We start from the raw sequence: 15,345 nt of genomic DNA, 5'->3' as shown, positions 1-15,345 counted from the left end.
TTTAAGGTTAAGATTGTTATGTGTGAACTTGATCCTGCCATTATGATATTAACTGGTTATTTTGCTTGTTAGTTGATGCAGTTTCTTCCTAGCCTCGATGGTCTTTACATTTTGGCATGTTTTTGCAATGGCTGGTACCGGTTGTTCCTTTCCATGTTTAGTGCTTCCTTCAGGGTCTCTTGTAAGGCAGGCCTAGTGGTGACAAAATCTCTACGCATTTGCTTATCTGTAAAGGATTTTATTTCTCCTTCACTGATGAAACTTAGTTTGGCTGGATATGAAATTCTGGGTTGAAAATTCTTTTCTTTAAGAATGTTGAATGTTGGCCCCCACTCTCTTCTGGCTTGTAGAGTTTCTGCTGAGAGATCTGTTGTTAGTGTGATGGGCTTCCCTTTGTGGGTAACCCGACCTTTCTCTCTGGCTGCCCTTAAGATTTTTTCCTTCATTTCAACTTTGGTGAATCTGGCAATTATGTGTCTTGGAGTTGCTCTTCTCGAGGAGTATCTTTGTGGCGTTCTCTGTATTTCCTGGATTTGAATGTTGGCCTGCCCTACTAGGTTGGGGAAGTTCTCCTGGATGATATCCTGAAGAGTGTTTTCCAACTTGGTTCCATTTTCGCCCTCACTTTCAGGCACCCCAATCAGACGTAGATTTGGTCTTTTTACATAATCCCATACTTCTTGCAGGCTTTGTTCATTTCTTTTTCTTCTTTTTTCTTTTGGTTTCTCTTCTCGCTTCATTTCGTTCATTTGATCCTCAATCGCTGATACTCTTTCTTCCAGTTGATCGAGTCGGTTACTGAAGCTTGTGCATTTGTCACGTATTTCTCGTGTCATGGTTTTCATCTCTTTCATTTCGTTTATGACCTTCTCTGCATTAATTACTCTAGCCATCAATTCTTCCACTTTTTTTTCAAGATTTTTAGTTTCTTTGCGCTGGGTACGTAATTCCTCCTTTAGCTCTGAGAAGTTTGATGGACTGAAGCCTTCTTCTCTCATCTCGTCAAAGTCATTCTCCGTCCAGCTGTGATCCGTTGCTGGCGATGAGCTGCGCTCCTTTGCCGGGGGAGATGTGCTCTTATTTTTTGAATTTCCAGCTTTTCTGCCCTGCTTTTTCCCCATCTTTGTGGTTTTATCTGCCTCTGGTCTTTGATGATGATGGTGACGTACTGATTGGGATTTGGTGTAGGTGTCCTTTCTGTTTGATAGTTTTCCTTCTAACAGTCAGGACCCTCAGCTGTGGGTCTGTTGGAGATTGCTTGAGGTCCACTCCAGACCCTGTTTGCCTGGGTATCAGCAGCAGAGGCTGCAGAAGACAGAATATTGCTGAATAGCGAGTGTACCTGTCTGATTCTTGCTTTGGAAGCTTCCTCTCAGGGGTGTACTCCACCCTGTGAGGTGTGGGGTGTCAGACTGCCCCTAGTGGGGGATGTCTCCCAGTTAGGCTACTCAGGGGTCAGGGACTCACTTGAGCAGGCAGTCTGTCCCTTCTCAGCTCTCAACCTCCGTGTTGGGAGATCCACTGCTCTCTTCAAAGTTGTCAGACAGAGTCGTTTGCGTCTGCAGAGGTTTCTGCTGCGTTTGTTATTGTTTACTGTGCCCTGTCTCCAGAGGTGGAGTCTACAGAGACAGGCAGGTTTCCTTGAGCTGCTGTGAGCTCCACCCAGTTTGAGCTTCCCAGCGGCTTTGTTTACCTACTTAAGCCTCAGCAATGGCAGGCGCCCCTCCCCCAGCCTCGCTGCTGCCTTGCCGGTAGATCACAGACTGCTGTGCTAGCAATGAGGGAGGCTCCGTGGGCGTGGGACCCTCCCGGCCAGGTGTGGGATATAATCTCCTGGTGTGCCCGTTAGCTTAAATTGCAGTATTGGGGTGGGAGTTACCCGATTTTCCAGGTGTTGTGTGTCTCAGTTCCCCTGGCTAGGAAAAGGGATTCCCTTCCCCCTTGCGCTTCCCAGGTGAGGCGATGCCTCGCCCTGCTTCAGCTCTCGCTGGTCGGGCTGCAGCAGCTGACCAGCACCGATTGTCCGGCACTCCCTAGTGAGATGAACCCAGTACCTCAGTTGAAAATGCAGAAATCACCAGTCTTCTGTGTCGCTCGCACTGGGAGTTGGAGACTGGAGCTGTTCCTATTCGGCCATCTTGCTCCGCCCCCATACAGTAGTATTCTTATACTACTATACAAAATAGTAGTAATATAATATGTATTCTAATGAGACTTTAAATCTATAGAAATCTTTAGTTTTTTTGGAAAAAGAATGATGTATGGTTTAAAGCTAATTAGAACTACATTAAAAATATACTTGGCAAAATGTGTTGAAATAAATCTAAAAACTATATAGTAACATGAAACATGAGATACATTTTATGTTTACAAGTAAAAAACAGTACTAATAAAATTCAATGAAAATAAACCCACATAACAATATGTGTCACAAAAGAGTGAAATTAGAAAACTTATTTCCCTCCATCTGTAAAATTTTCAAGGACTGAAATATGCAGTCACAGAAAAGAGGGATGAAATATTATACTGTGATTTGGTTATGCACTATAAAAATATTAAGTGAAAAGCTACAGGATCATTACTGTATAGTCCATTATGGGCTTCATCATCCAGTAAAAATTTTCCCCAGCAGAGACTAGTGGAGCTTCTGCCCCTCTGTAGAGAGCAGTCATTTTAAAATGCCAAGATTCATGTCATCAAAAGATGTTTGCATTCATACATTGAGTTAGTCCTCTTTCCAAGTTTTTAAGAACATCAAAAGAATTATCTTTGCCACAATTTGAATGAACTTCTTTAAGAGACTGATTGTGTGTACCCATAACTGCATGCAAGCTAAAGCAGTTTTGAAAGAACTATTACAATTAGGGCTTCAACATATGAATTTTTGGGGAATGCAAACATTCAGATCATATTATTAATTATAAGTCTAGCAGTTTGTCTGAAGGCACAAAAAGCATTTAACTTAACAGCAGTGATGGGAATAGCAATTTGCAAAAGATGGACAGAAGCTCCAGCAAGCAGAGGTATCTCTGCAGTCATACCCATGGGCACAGCCTCAAACAGAGCAATAGTCAGAGATCTCATGAGAGCTTCCAGGGTGGCTGCAACCACAAAGTCCTAGGAAGTGCTAGGGAGGGGAGATACCACTAACATGTACCATCAACAGTGGGTGGGATTCACTACATGCTCCTGCTATCTCAGCCCTTGCCCCATATCATAAAAACATAGTGGATTTTTCTGTGCTATTCTAACAGCTGCAAAGGGCTTCATGTACACATTGTCTGCTGCTGCAAAAGTAGTCTGCCTAATGAGTCACCTCAGAAATTGTTTTCATAGGCCTAATAGTTATCCTTTCTGGTATTCATGATGAAGTTTTACTTACATATGTTTGAAGATAATTAAAAAATCAGAATCTTGATATAGCAAGAGTTTATTTCACCAGTTATTTAGAAACTAAACAAAATAACAAACAAGAAAACATTTAGAAAATGCATTATTTTATCATCATATGAGGGGCAAATTTATAACCAATGGTTCCATTTCTTCTTCCACATAAATTCTATCATATATTTAACTTTATAATTGCTGACTCTAGCTTTATTAGTTTATCCAAACACACATTTGATAAGCTGTCTGATATGGTTTGGCTCTGTGTCCCCACCCAAATCTCATCTCCAACTGTAATCCCCATGTGTCAACGGAGGGACCTGGTGGGAGGTGATTGGATAATCGCTGCAGTTTCCCTGATGCTGTTCTTGTAATCCTGAGTGAGTTCTCATGAGATCTGATGGTTTTATAACTGGAGATTTCCCCTGCCCTTCTCCCTTTCCCAGCACCTTGTAAAGAAGATACTTGCCTCTCCTTCACCTTCCGCCATGATTGTAAGTTTCCTGAGGCCTCCTCAGCAATGCAGAACTCTGAGTCAATTAAACCTCTCTCTTTTTTAAAAAGAACAAATTACCCAGTCTCAGGCAGTTCTTTATAGCAGTGTGAAGACAGCTAATACACTGTCAGTTTCCAAATCCAGCAAACTGGGCAAGTGTGGCGTAAGGAAATAAAAATGTCACATTTGATTGTGTATCTGCTTGTTCTAAAATAATCCCAAATAAATAGACTGATTTTGACAATTTTTGATACTTTATAAATAATATCACAGCTAGTTGCTTGAAATAAATAAAATGATTCACAGATTTACTAGTTGTGGTTCCTTTATTTGTAATATATTTGCTGAATCCTGCCCCAAATTTCAATGCCCAGGAACTACTGATTCAAGTTGGAATCATTATTTATAATCTGATCATTCAAGCAATTTTTACAACTCTGACATCTAAGACTAAAGAACTCTGGTCTGGACTTCACGGACTCCTGATTCTAGCTACAGATCTTCTAATGGTTAAATATTTTTTAAATATTTCTTTTCCAAGCCTCAATTTACCCAGATGAAATATCATGTTAGAAAAAGCAAAGTTTACTGTTACTACTTGTCAGGGCAGTTGCCATATTCCATATGTCATTTCAATTTAGATATTATTAGAATATTTATCTAACCACCTCTACAGTGTGCCTGTGTTGCTCGGTTCATTCTTGACTGTTTTACGGGTTCTATTCCTTGATATATATTCTGGCCTCATCAAATATTAGTTATGAAATGGTAGATATTTGGAATGTCCATGCTTTAATCAAGGAGTATCCCAAGAAAGACCAACATTTGATTGCTAAGCTTTGTGTCTTTTATGAAAAGCTTGTAACAAAGACATGAAAGTCATATCATTGTTCTTGCCAGTTTCTGATACTCACAGAAAAGCCAATTTTGTAATTTAGGATTTTTACAAAGCAAGTGCCTCTGGCAAAAACAACTTTTTTTTTTTTTTTTAGACAGAGTCTTGCTCTGGCACCCAGGCTGGAGTACAGTGGCACAATCTCAGCTCACTGAAACCTTCACTTCTCAGGTTCAAGCGATTCTCCTGCCTCAGACTCCTGAATAGCTGGGACTACAGGTATGCACCACCACACCCGGCTAATTTTTATTTTATTTTTAGTAGAGACGGGGTTTCACCGTGTTGGTCAGGCTGGTCTTGAACTCCTGATCTCAAATGATTCACCCATCTCAGCCTCCCAAAGTGCTGGAGTTTCAGGCGTGATTTATCTATTGCTTTATTGAGAGAAATATATATCATCCCCAATATTTTCTTGCTTGTAACATTTAAGTCTTTGAAAAAAGAAACCCTCAAAACCTTTACATGCCTATCTTTTCATTTTATAACAGCTCATGGCTCATGATTTAAAAAAAAAGTGAAAGCTAAATGGAGCCTCTTTTTCTCCATATTCAAAAGAAAGCCATACCTTTTTGTCCAATGCCAGCTGCATCTTTGTGACATGATGTGAAAATTGAAATAAATTTATTTGATCATATTGGGGCCCCTGTGATCAGAGATCTTTTCAACTCTAGCAAAATGGCTATTGTTGCCATAAATAATCAATTCACTGCCCCCAAGGTGTCAAGTATGATTCAACCCATGACAAGTTCAATGACACCATCAAGGTTCAGAATAAGAAACTTAATAGTGAATAGGAAGCTCATCTCCACCTTCTAGGAGCAAGATACCACCAATGTCAAATGGAGTGATGCTGGTGCTGAATCCATTGTGAAGTCCACTATGTCTTTTTAAAAAAAAATGTTTACCAGCTTTATTGAGGTATAATTGATATGCAAAGAACTGCACATTTTTAGTATGTGAAATTTAATGAATTTAGACATATGCAAAGACATGTGGTACCATCATCACAATCAAAGTCATGGACATATCCAACACTTCCCAAAGTTTCCTTGTCTTAACCTCCTTAGAAAATCCTGGGCCTCATGTTAAAACCTTTAAGCCTAACGGTTATTCTCTCTCACTGCTTTGCCGATTCCTCTGTCTGGGGAATGGGACTAAATCATGAGAAATGACAACTTCTTTACGACGTTTCCAAAGCCTTGTACTACACCAAGTGCTTGTCTCCTCTAGCAAAGGTTATCCATGACAACTGTGCTTTTGTGGAGGAATTCACAAGTGTCTAGTGATCACAGTCCATGCTACTCGGTCCACTGCTACTCAGAAGACTAAATATTGTCACCCCAGCAATGCCATGATGACCACGATGTTGCCCAGACTGTTGTCCTCACATGTACAGGCATGGCCATCCCCAAGCTGATTGAGAAATTCACTGGCAAGACTTTCCATGTCCCCACACCCAATTTGTCCTTGTTGGCTCTGCCATCTAAAGAAAGCTACTGTATTATTTTTTCTATAGTTACCATAACAAATTACCACAAGCTGCTGACTTAAGACAGTAGAAATGTATTTTCTCATAGTTCAGGAAGGTAAAAGTCGTAAATAAAGATGTCAAAGGGTTCATTGCTTCTCGGCATCTCAGAGGATGAAGATGCTCCAGGCCTCTGTCCTAGCTTCCAGAGACTGCACAGCAACCATGGAGTTCCTTGGCTTGTAGCTGCATCTTTTCACCTTCACATGGCATTCTCCCCATGTGTCTTCCTTCTGTGCCTGTCTCTGTCCAGATTTTCCTCTCCTTTCATATAAGGACACTAGTCCTTATGTAAAATTTGGTCCCACCTAATTAGGTGAGTCCCAGTCCAATATGACCTCATCTTAACTAGATTACATCCTCGAAGACCTCATTTACAATAAGGTCACATTCAGAGGTTCTGAACGGGCATGAATTTGGGGGATACTGTTTAATCCAGTAGGGCTACCAAATATGATAATGTCAAAAATGTGATGAAGCAGACATTGAAAGGCTCTCTGAAGATCATCCTGGGCTACATCAAAGGCCACATTTCTGTTCTGATGTTAAAAGTGGTAACCAATTCATTTTTGATGCTGGGACTGCCAGTACCCTCAATGAACATTTTGTGAAGCTCCTTTCCTAGAAAGAGAATTAATATGACCATAGCAACTTTGCCTTAGACCTCTTGGTCCACATGGCAACCAAACACTAAAATGATCAAACAATATCATAAAAAGTATCAAACGGTATCATCAACCCAACAGCAGTGTGAGAGGCATAAAATCCATCCCTCAGTTGCAGGGAAGTAGTTCCCTCAGCAAAAACCCAAAACATTGAGAATCCCTATCCCCAGCCTCCTAAAGAAAGGAAGGGGCTTAGGGATTCCTGCCTTTTCAGGTGCCACCAGTATTACCATCAAATCCACAACTGTACTACTCAGGAGAGGATAGGCATAGGAAGGCTAAATTGGGAAACATCCATTCAATTCTATAATATTAGAATTTATTGAGAACTTTCCTAAAAAACAGAACATGACCGTAGGCACTGCTGAAAATAAAATAAAAATAAAAATGAAAACCATGAATAAGACCAAGAACAGAACTTCAACGAACTCCCAGCTTAGTAAGGAAGACAAACATTTACACAAAAAAGTCTCAGATTGATGCGGTTAGAGAAAAAGGAAAGAAAAATCCTGTGAAATAGACCTCAAAACAATTCAGACACAGGTCCACTTAGGGCCTTCATCCTTGCTGGGCTTCAACCTGCAGCCTTTACTATTTAACACCCATATCTATGACTCATTCCCTCACTGCCATCAGAGTGTGTTCAAATTCACTCGAGGAGGCCCTCCCTGAACAGTATTATTTATAGCTAGCACCCTCCTGCAGATATATCTTTATTCTCTACTTAGCATTTATCACCATATGACAGACTTGCATTTTACTTATTTTGTTGACTGTCTGTTCTTCTCACTAGAATATAGGCTCTGTGAGGGCAGGAATTTCCTTTTTTCTTTGGGGAATAAAATAGATAAAAGAGTATAATAAACTGGGGCCAAATAATAAAGAACTTTGAATATTAAGGTAAAAAGTGCGGAATTCATTCTAAAGGTAATGGAGAACCAGAGAAGGTTTTGAGCACATTAATGGCATAATCAGCTCAAAATTTTGAGATACAGAAATCACAACCATTTATCCAGCGTACTTAGTTATGTCCTATTTCTTTGGGACCATTGTTTGCTAAATTATTCTCTTGAGCAAAGATCCTTCCTTGAGTACTAGCTATGGTTGCATTGAATTTGTGGCATTTTATTTTCCAATTATGTTTCCAGGAACACTAGAACTGGGAGGTATTAAAATGTATTCCAAGAAATAGAGTTTCCAAGATGTTAAAATGTGCTATCAAACACTATAAAATAAAATGGCCTTCAGAGTATTCACAATTTATAGCTGCACTCTAAATTTTACTTGCACCTAAATGCCAGACACTGTAGTAGGAGTACAAACTGGAATGCCATGGTAGCATTTTAATTATCCTTAGGAGGACCACTGTGTAAAGAACACCAGCTTGACTTTGTTCAATAAACTAACATATTTGTGTAACAAAATAACTTTTTAAGTTGAGAAATAACTTTTAAGTTCTTTTGAAAGCTATTATCTTAGAGTATACGTTCAAATACGAAAATCTTATGAGCGTTCAAGTTTCCAAATCACTAAGGAGACTGTTGGCATTTTTTTTACAGCACAAGAGAATAGGCCACATTAAGTCAAACAGGTCATCTTTTAAAATAACCATTGGCCTGTCGTGAGGTAGTGGGAGTGGGCAGGGATAGCATTAGGAGATATACTTAATGTAAATGACGAGTTAATGGGTGCAGCAAACCAACATGGCACATGTATACATATGTAACAAACCTGCTCATTGTGCACAGGTACCCTAGAACTTAAAGTATAATAAAAAAAAGTTCAACTTAAAAAAAAAATTTAGAGATTAAAGATCATTTAATTAATTCAACAAAAATAAAAATAAACCATTGGGTAAGCAGTTTTCCCTAGATTAAACTGAATATTTTGAAAATAAACCTTTGATGGGACTCAATTACAAAATTAGTTTCAACTCAACCTAAATATGTATTTTCTTGCCCAGGAGAGTTGAAAATCTATATTTAAGATGTTCAGTGAGGATTAAGTCTTAGACAATCTGAAAAGAGCTTCTAAAATTTGGTACCTGGGCACAGTGGCTCACACCTGTAATTTCACCACTTTGGGAGGCTAAGGCAGGAGGATTACTTAGGGGCATGAGTTCCAGACTAGCCTGGGCAACATAGTGAGACCCTGTCTCTACAAAATAAAATAAAATAAATTAGCAGGATACGGGGGCACATGCCTATAGTCCCAGCTACTCAAGAGGCTGAGCTGGGAGGATCCCTCAAGCCCAGGAATTTGAGGCTGCAGTGAGCTATGATCAAACCACTGCACTCTAGCCTGGGTGACAGAGTGAGTCCATATTTCTAAAAAAATATTTTTCATTGATACTTTATTTGAACGATCTTTTGCTGCAAATAATCTGTATTATGACCCATCATGTGTCTCTTGGCATACATGTCTCAGGTTACCTATTTTAATATATGTAATCTCTTTAAAAGTGAGAACCTTACTATTATTTTTATTTTTTGTTTTATATTTTGCTCTGTGCATTCTATATCCCTGCAAGCATCTTACCTTGTGCAGGGAAATTAGAACTGCAATATGTATTTTATTGTGGATTTTTTTTCTATCGTTTCATACACTTAAGTATCTGTTCCTCTTCAGACTTTTGACTTTCATGTGACTATAAGGAATTGTGGTTGCTAGTTTTCTCTTGACCTAAAAATGCTGAGTTGCTTTGAAAAGTATTTCCTAACCATATAAGAATTCATTAGTATTCGGAAAATTTCTTTCTGCTTAATTTCCCAATTATTGATGCCATTATGTGATAATTTTCAGCTTTTCATTAGTAAAAATTCACCACATTAAGTCAAATGCAAAATTTATTGCAAGTTTATTCACCTTTCCCATATTTTCCCTTTGATTTTCTCACCTAAGGTCTCATGTTAATAGCAGTGTTGACCCTGTGCCACTTTAAGCAAAATTCAGAATTTGTACACCCCCAACCTTCATTTCTACAGTATACAACTATGTCTTTGACCACAACAGCCTCTCTGTAAAATCACCAATAAATTTCCAAAATATGTGATGGTAAAATTAAGTTTTATATTCTTCCCCCAGCTGTTTTTTACTTCTTACCAAATATACTACACACCTTTTAGGCTCATTTTTCTTTATTGAATCAATGTCATTATTTCTCCACCTGGAGCATCATCAAATCTGAAAATTTCCATATCAACCTCTGAAAGTGGCTTAACTCCTATGTTCTCCAACCTCATGAAGATTTCCCAACATTAGGGAAAGAAAATGTGAATGCTCACATTCATTTGCCTGCAAATTTTTTTAAATAGAAAGAAGAAAATAAGCAATTTATTATTCTACTAGATATTTTATAATTCACTTTGTTAGATTTAATTTATCTTATTCTGCAAAGTATTCATGTAAAAATTGAATACTATCATAATATTAATAGAAATACCTTTAGTTCAGAGTCAGCGTCCATTTAATGTTTACATTTAAATGCATATATAATTTATGAGTAGATTACATTATATGCAAGAAATATTTAATATAGATTTATGTAAAAATATATGTTTAGTTTTGAAAAAAAGATGATTGTATTGAAAATAAGTCACATTTCCGTTGTGTTTTCCCATCAGAAGATGAGGTATTTTTTCTTTCCTTCAAATTATTAGCTCTCCACCAATGTGGTATCCTAACTTGTTTCTACTTTTATTGCTCTATGGCTCTTTCTTCATCAGTCTCTTCACATCTACTCCCTTCTTCTGCCTCCTCTTCCCTAAGAGATTTTTAATGTTTTCTTTTGCCAATCCCAGTCACATTTCTCCATGGTTATCCTTGACCTCTGCTGCCACAAGGTATCATTTCCTCTACTTCCAATCCTTTTCAACACCATCCTCATTCTCTTTTTACAACTGTACTTCTCACGTGTTTTCTTCATTTATTCCTCTGACTTTATCCAAACTCTAAGGAGCCCTTCCTAGATTCAATTCCTTGACTTTCTGTCTCTAAATTATCTTATTAATTTCCCATTTGTACTCCCACTACAATGTCTGACTTACAGAAAGTGATCCATTAAAACTTAAGGAATAAATGTGTATGAGTAAATATTTTCTCTCACATTTACAGCTTTAAATAAAAAATTAATATCAGTTACTTTCAAATTGATATAAGTCATCTACTCTCCTTAAATATACAAATCTTAGCTAGAGAATTTTTTTGAAAGTATTATTACCTCCAATCGACATATCCAAAACCAGATACATCTCTCTGGCAAAACTAAATTTTAAAAATATTTATCCCTGTTAATAACATTTCCTTTCTTGATGAATACCCAAGTTCAAAAGTACCACCTTTATGCATTTGTTTATGTCACTGAAACAAATCATTTTCCATAGAAAATGTGGGTATCTATTTTCTTACTCTTACTGCAACAAGCTTAATTCTGGTCCTAATCTTCTCACTCTTCAACGCCCCACAATAAGCCTTTAGCTCCAGGAACTCAATGCATCTTTCATTTCCACATAGTCCAACCTATTCTGTACACTGTTTCTAAATTTATATTTCCTACATATTACTTTTATCATGCATTTCTTCTGCTTAGTATTCTGAATTTCCTACTCTTCTAACTCTACGTTCTCTGCCTGGGCTCACAGATCTCTCATAATATACCTCTTCCCCTAACCATTCCAAATCTGTTTACCACTCTAAGTCGTGGTAATCATCACATTATTTGTTAAATACATTCATGTGCAAGACACCAACCATTTCCCCTAAACAACCAATTTAATGCTCATTCTGCCTCTGTCCCCATGTGACTCTCCCACTTTGAATTTATTTTCTAATCTATTAATCCAGTTCTTCCAGGCCGAGTTCATTTCCCCTTCGATAGAAGCTTTCTGCAGTTCCCAGAGTCCTCATTATCTTCCTTTCTTATGAACTCCTGCCAGTATTTTCATCTGTGACACATAAGCTGTTATATCTCAAGGTTTGTTCTTTACTACAAATAGGTAATGTTAGTCTTGATCCTCCAAACGGATGGTTAGTTCTTTGATGGCAGCAACTATTACCATCTGTCCACACAACACTATCACAGTGCTGACCAAGCACATATTAAGTGTTCGATGAATGCCAGTTGATAACCTGCTGAACCTAGGTGAAAAAAATCTATTTTCCATTAATTCATTTGCTCGACTGTATTTTTTAAGAGTTAGATTTTCTAAAAGAGTAGTGTATGGACCAGCAGTTATCAGCATCACTTGGGAATTTGTTAAAATTGCAGATCTTGAGGTTCTACCCAAAACCTACTAAATCAGAAGGTCTAGGAGCAGAACTCAAAAACTCTATGTTTTTCAAGCACTCTGCATAAATTTGATACACACTATCGTTTCAGAACCACTGCCATGGATCAAACATCTTGTCCTCATAACAAGGTCTCTAGATAAAATAGCAGTGGCCAATACAAAAGGTTAATGGCTTACTGAGCTTTTATTTTTGAGGACATTCTGACCTGCTTAAAACCAGACAAGTTGTGATTAGCAGTGTACTTTCTGTGATTCACAAAGCTTAGACAATAATGGAAACAGGCTATTTGAGCAATCAGTTATCTAAACGAATCTAAAAGGTTTTGCTGTGAAGATTAATATTCCATGTTTTATCTAACATTTGCCTTGTACCCTCCACCAAAATTGGTTTAATGTGCAGTTCTGAAACTGGAATCTAAAGTACAGAGGATATTGTTGAAAGCTCAGTCATTTAGCTGCTACATAAGTCTGAATATTTGTAAAGGTTTTAGAACCCAAATGTTAGATTTTAAGTTTATCACCCACCATCCTTTATGCACAGCTTACCAGCTCTGAAGAGGGGTGAGATCAGGAACAGAGGTCACAGACTCTGGAGCTGAGGACCCTAGAGAGGCTATCTCATGCTCAGAAGGTTTAAGAGAAATTCAGGGGACTCAATGTTGATCTGTATTCTGTTTAGGGGACAAAGTTGCCCAAAGGGAAGCCATAAACCCCAGGGCCTTAGCAGTGAATCTCACTTCCACCTAAGTCGATGATGTGTTAGGGTCCTCCCCAGAAAAAATGACAGTAGGATGTATATGTCTACATGTAAGCATGTGAATACACATACCTTCAGGATGCATGAAGGGAATACATACATACACACACACATGCACACACACAAAGAGGGAGAGAAGGAAGAGGAGGAAGAGTAAGGGAGAGAGAGGCAAAGAGGAATGAGGGAGAGAGGAGAGAAAGGGAAAGAGAGGGAGGAGAGAGAAGAAAGAGGGAGAGTGAGGGGGAGACAGAAAGAGGAGAGGAGAGGGGGAGAGAAAAGAGAGAGAAAAGTGGGGAGGGAGAAAAGGAGGAGGAGAGGAGAGAGGCCAGAAGGGAGATAAGGGGGTAGAGAGAGAAGAGAGTGAGGCAAGGAAAGGGAGAGAAACTGGGGGACAAGAAAGAGAGAGAAAGGGAGAGAGGGATACAGAGAAAGAGAGTGAGAGAGGAGGCAGGTTTTAAGGCACTGGCTCACATGATTGTAGGGGTTAGCAAAATCAAAATCTGCTGAGCAGGCTGGAGACCCAGGGAAGAGCTGATGGGCAACTTGAATGTAAACTCAGGTTGAAGGAAGACTTCCCTCTTCCTCTGGTAGATGTCACCCTTTTCTCTTAAGGTCTTCAACTAACTGGAGGAAGCTCACCCACATTATGGAAGGTACGTGACTTTTCTCAAGTCTGCTGATTAAATACCAACCTTATCTGAAAAATGTCATCATAGCAACCTTTAGACTGGTGTTTGACCAAACATTTGGTCTTTGAAGCTTAGCCAAGTTGATGCATAAAAATCAGTCATCAACCGTAAGTCAGATGGTGAGCTGCCTGAATCCTCAGTTGTGGTTATAAGATAATTTGCATTCTCCACACAAATTTAACTACAGAGATACTTTTGAACTTTAATCTCAATCAAATGGAAAGTATACATTTCCAGGTGGAAGCAAAGAAAGACGATTTGGCGATTTGGGGAAAATTCTCACTTCTCTGGTCTGGAGCACAATTCTTCTTAGCCAACTTTGAGGTGATAGGGATCTCTTCTCAATCATAGAGGTGCATTGTATTTCATGGGAAAACTTTAATAAAATGACAATACTCCCATCTCAGACCAACAAAACCAAAATCTCAAAGGTGGGACTCAGGTTTAGCCATTTAATGGAATCTGGCATGCATTCAGATTTGAGTCACTGCTCTAAATAAACGAAAGCTTCAAATGAATCTGAAAGTGCAATATCTGAGAAAAGCAATGAATCTGAAACCAAATGAATCTGAAAGCACAGTATCTGAGAAAAGCAATGAGTAAGTACAAGGGGATCAAAAGTCATGGGGAGTGGATGCTGCAAGACTGAGAAACTTACAGATAAAAACCATCTCCAACAATGGCGTGGCTGTATTGGAGGCTTTCCTTTCTGCTTCTCTGGACGGTTTTCTCTACTCCTTATCTTTTCTTTTCCATCTTCTCTTCCTTTTAAGTTTTAGGAATGGCAATGACATTGAATTAGGGTTGATGGTGGAGTTGTTACCTTTGTTCTCTACTTCTAAGTTTTGGAAGAAACAGGAGGACCCATGTTTCTTCCAAAACTTAGAGGTAAAATTGGGAAACAGATGAATGTTTTCTTCCAAAACTTAGAGGCGAGTGTGGGAAATGGATGAATGCTGGATTATAAAGTCCCAATGAGGGAGTGGGCTTCCGGAGGTGAAGGTGTACTTCACTGGGGTAGCACACATGAAAGGGTATTGAAGATATGGCAAGGCTTGCTTTTTTGTGGAACACGGCTGGATAAGACTTCAACTTCACAGAGTTGTAGGCTATTCAAATGTAGTCCAGGAACCAGCAGCATTAGGATCACTACAAACTTGTTAGAAAGGCAAATTCTCAAGCCCCACCTGGAAAAACTGAATCAGCATCTCTGGAATCAGCATGTCTGAGGCCCAGCAATCTGTTTCAGCAGGGCCTCCAGTGATTCTTATGCATGCTGAAGTTGGAGAATCATAACTGTAAAATAAATGAGTGAAGAGTCTGCTGTCTTGACTTCACCCTGTTTCCAGTGTATTCACTACCAGATTTTATTGGTATTTATTTTTGTGTATTTATTTATAACTGATGCCCTTGAGAAATTTATTATTTATTTTTAATATTTTTAGCTGTTCTTTTAGGTTTTCTGAGTCAATAGCCAACTCACGTACTCTTTTTCATTTATTTATTTATTTATAGTAACCTTTATTTTCATTGATATTTCACTAAACATAATTTCAAAGTCAGTCTGTGGTCTAAGATGAGCAAAAGAACAGATATTCTAAATCTCATAAGAGATTTTTTCACACTGTTCCTCAGAGCAC

General features: G+C 38.5%; 2 protein-coding genes across 2 annotated transcripts in view; one reads left to right on the top strand and one right to left on the bottom strand.

The window, feature by feature from the left end:
- The window catches only part of SOD1 (superoxide dismutase 1), a 1,049,346-nt gene that overhangs the window by 63,589 nt on the left and 970,412 nt on the right, over positions 1-15,345 (top strand). The gene's annotated exons all lie outside the window — the stretch shown is intronic.
- Positions 1-15,345, bottom strand: part of TIAM1 (TIAM Rac1 associated GEF 1) — a 1,375,699-nt gene that overhangs the window by 501,200 nt on the left and 859,154 nt on the right. The window lies entirely within an intron of this gene.

The sequence above is a fragment of the Macaca thibetana genome, chromosome 3, assembly GCF_024542745.1.
Source record: "Macaca thibetana thibetana isolate TM-01 chromosome 3, ASM2454274v1, whole genome shotgun sequence".
In the NCBI taxonomy this organism is placed as follows: Eukaryota; Metazoa; Chordata; class Mammalia; order Primates; family Cercopithecidae; genus Macaca; species Macaca thibetana.
This window is presented reverse-complemented; position numbering and strand designations above follow the sequence as displayed.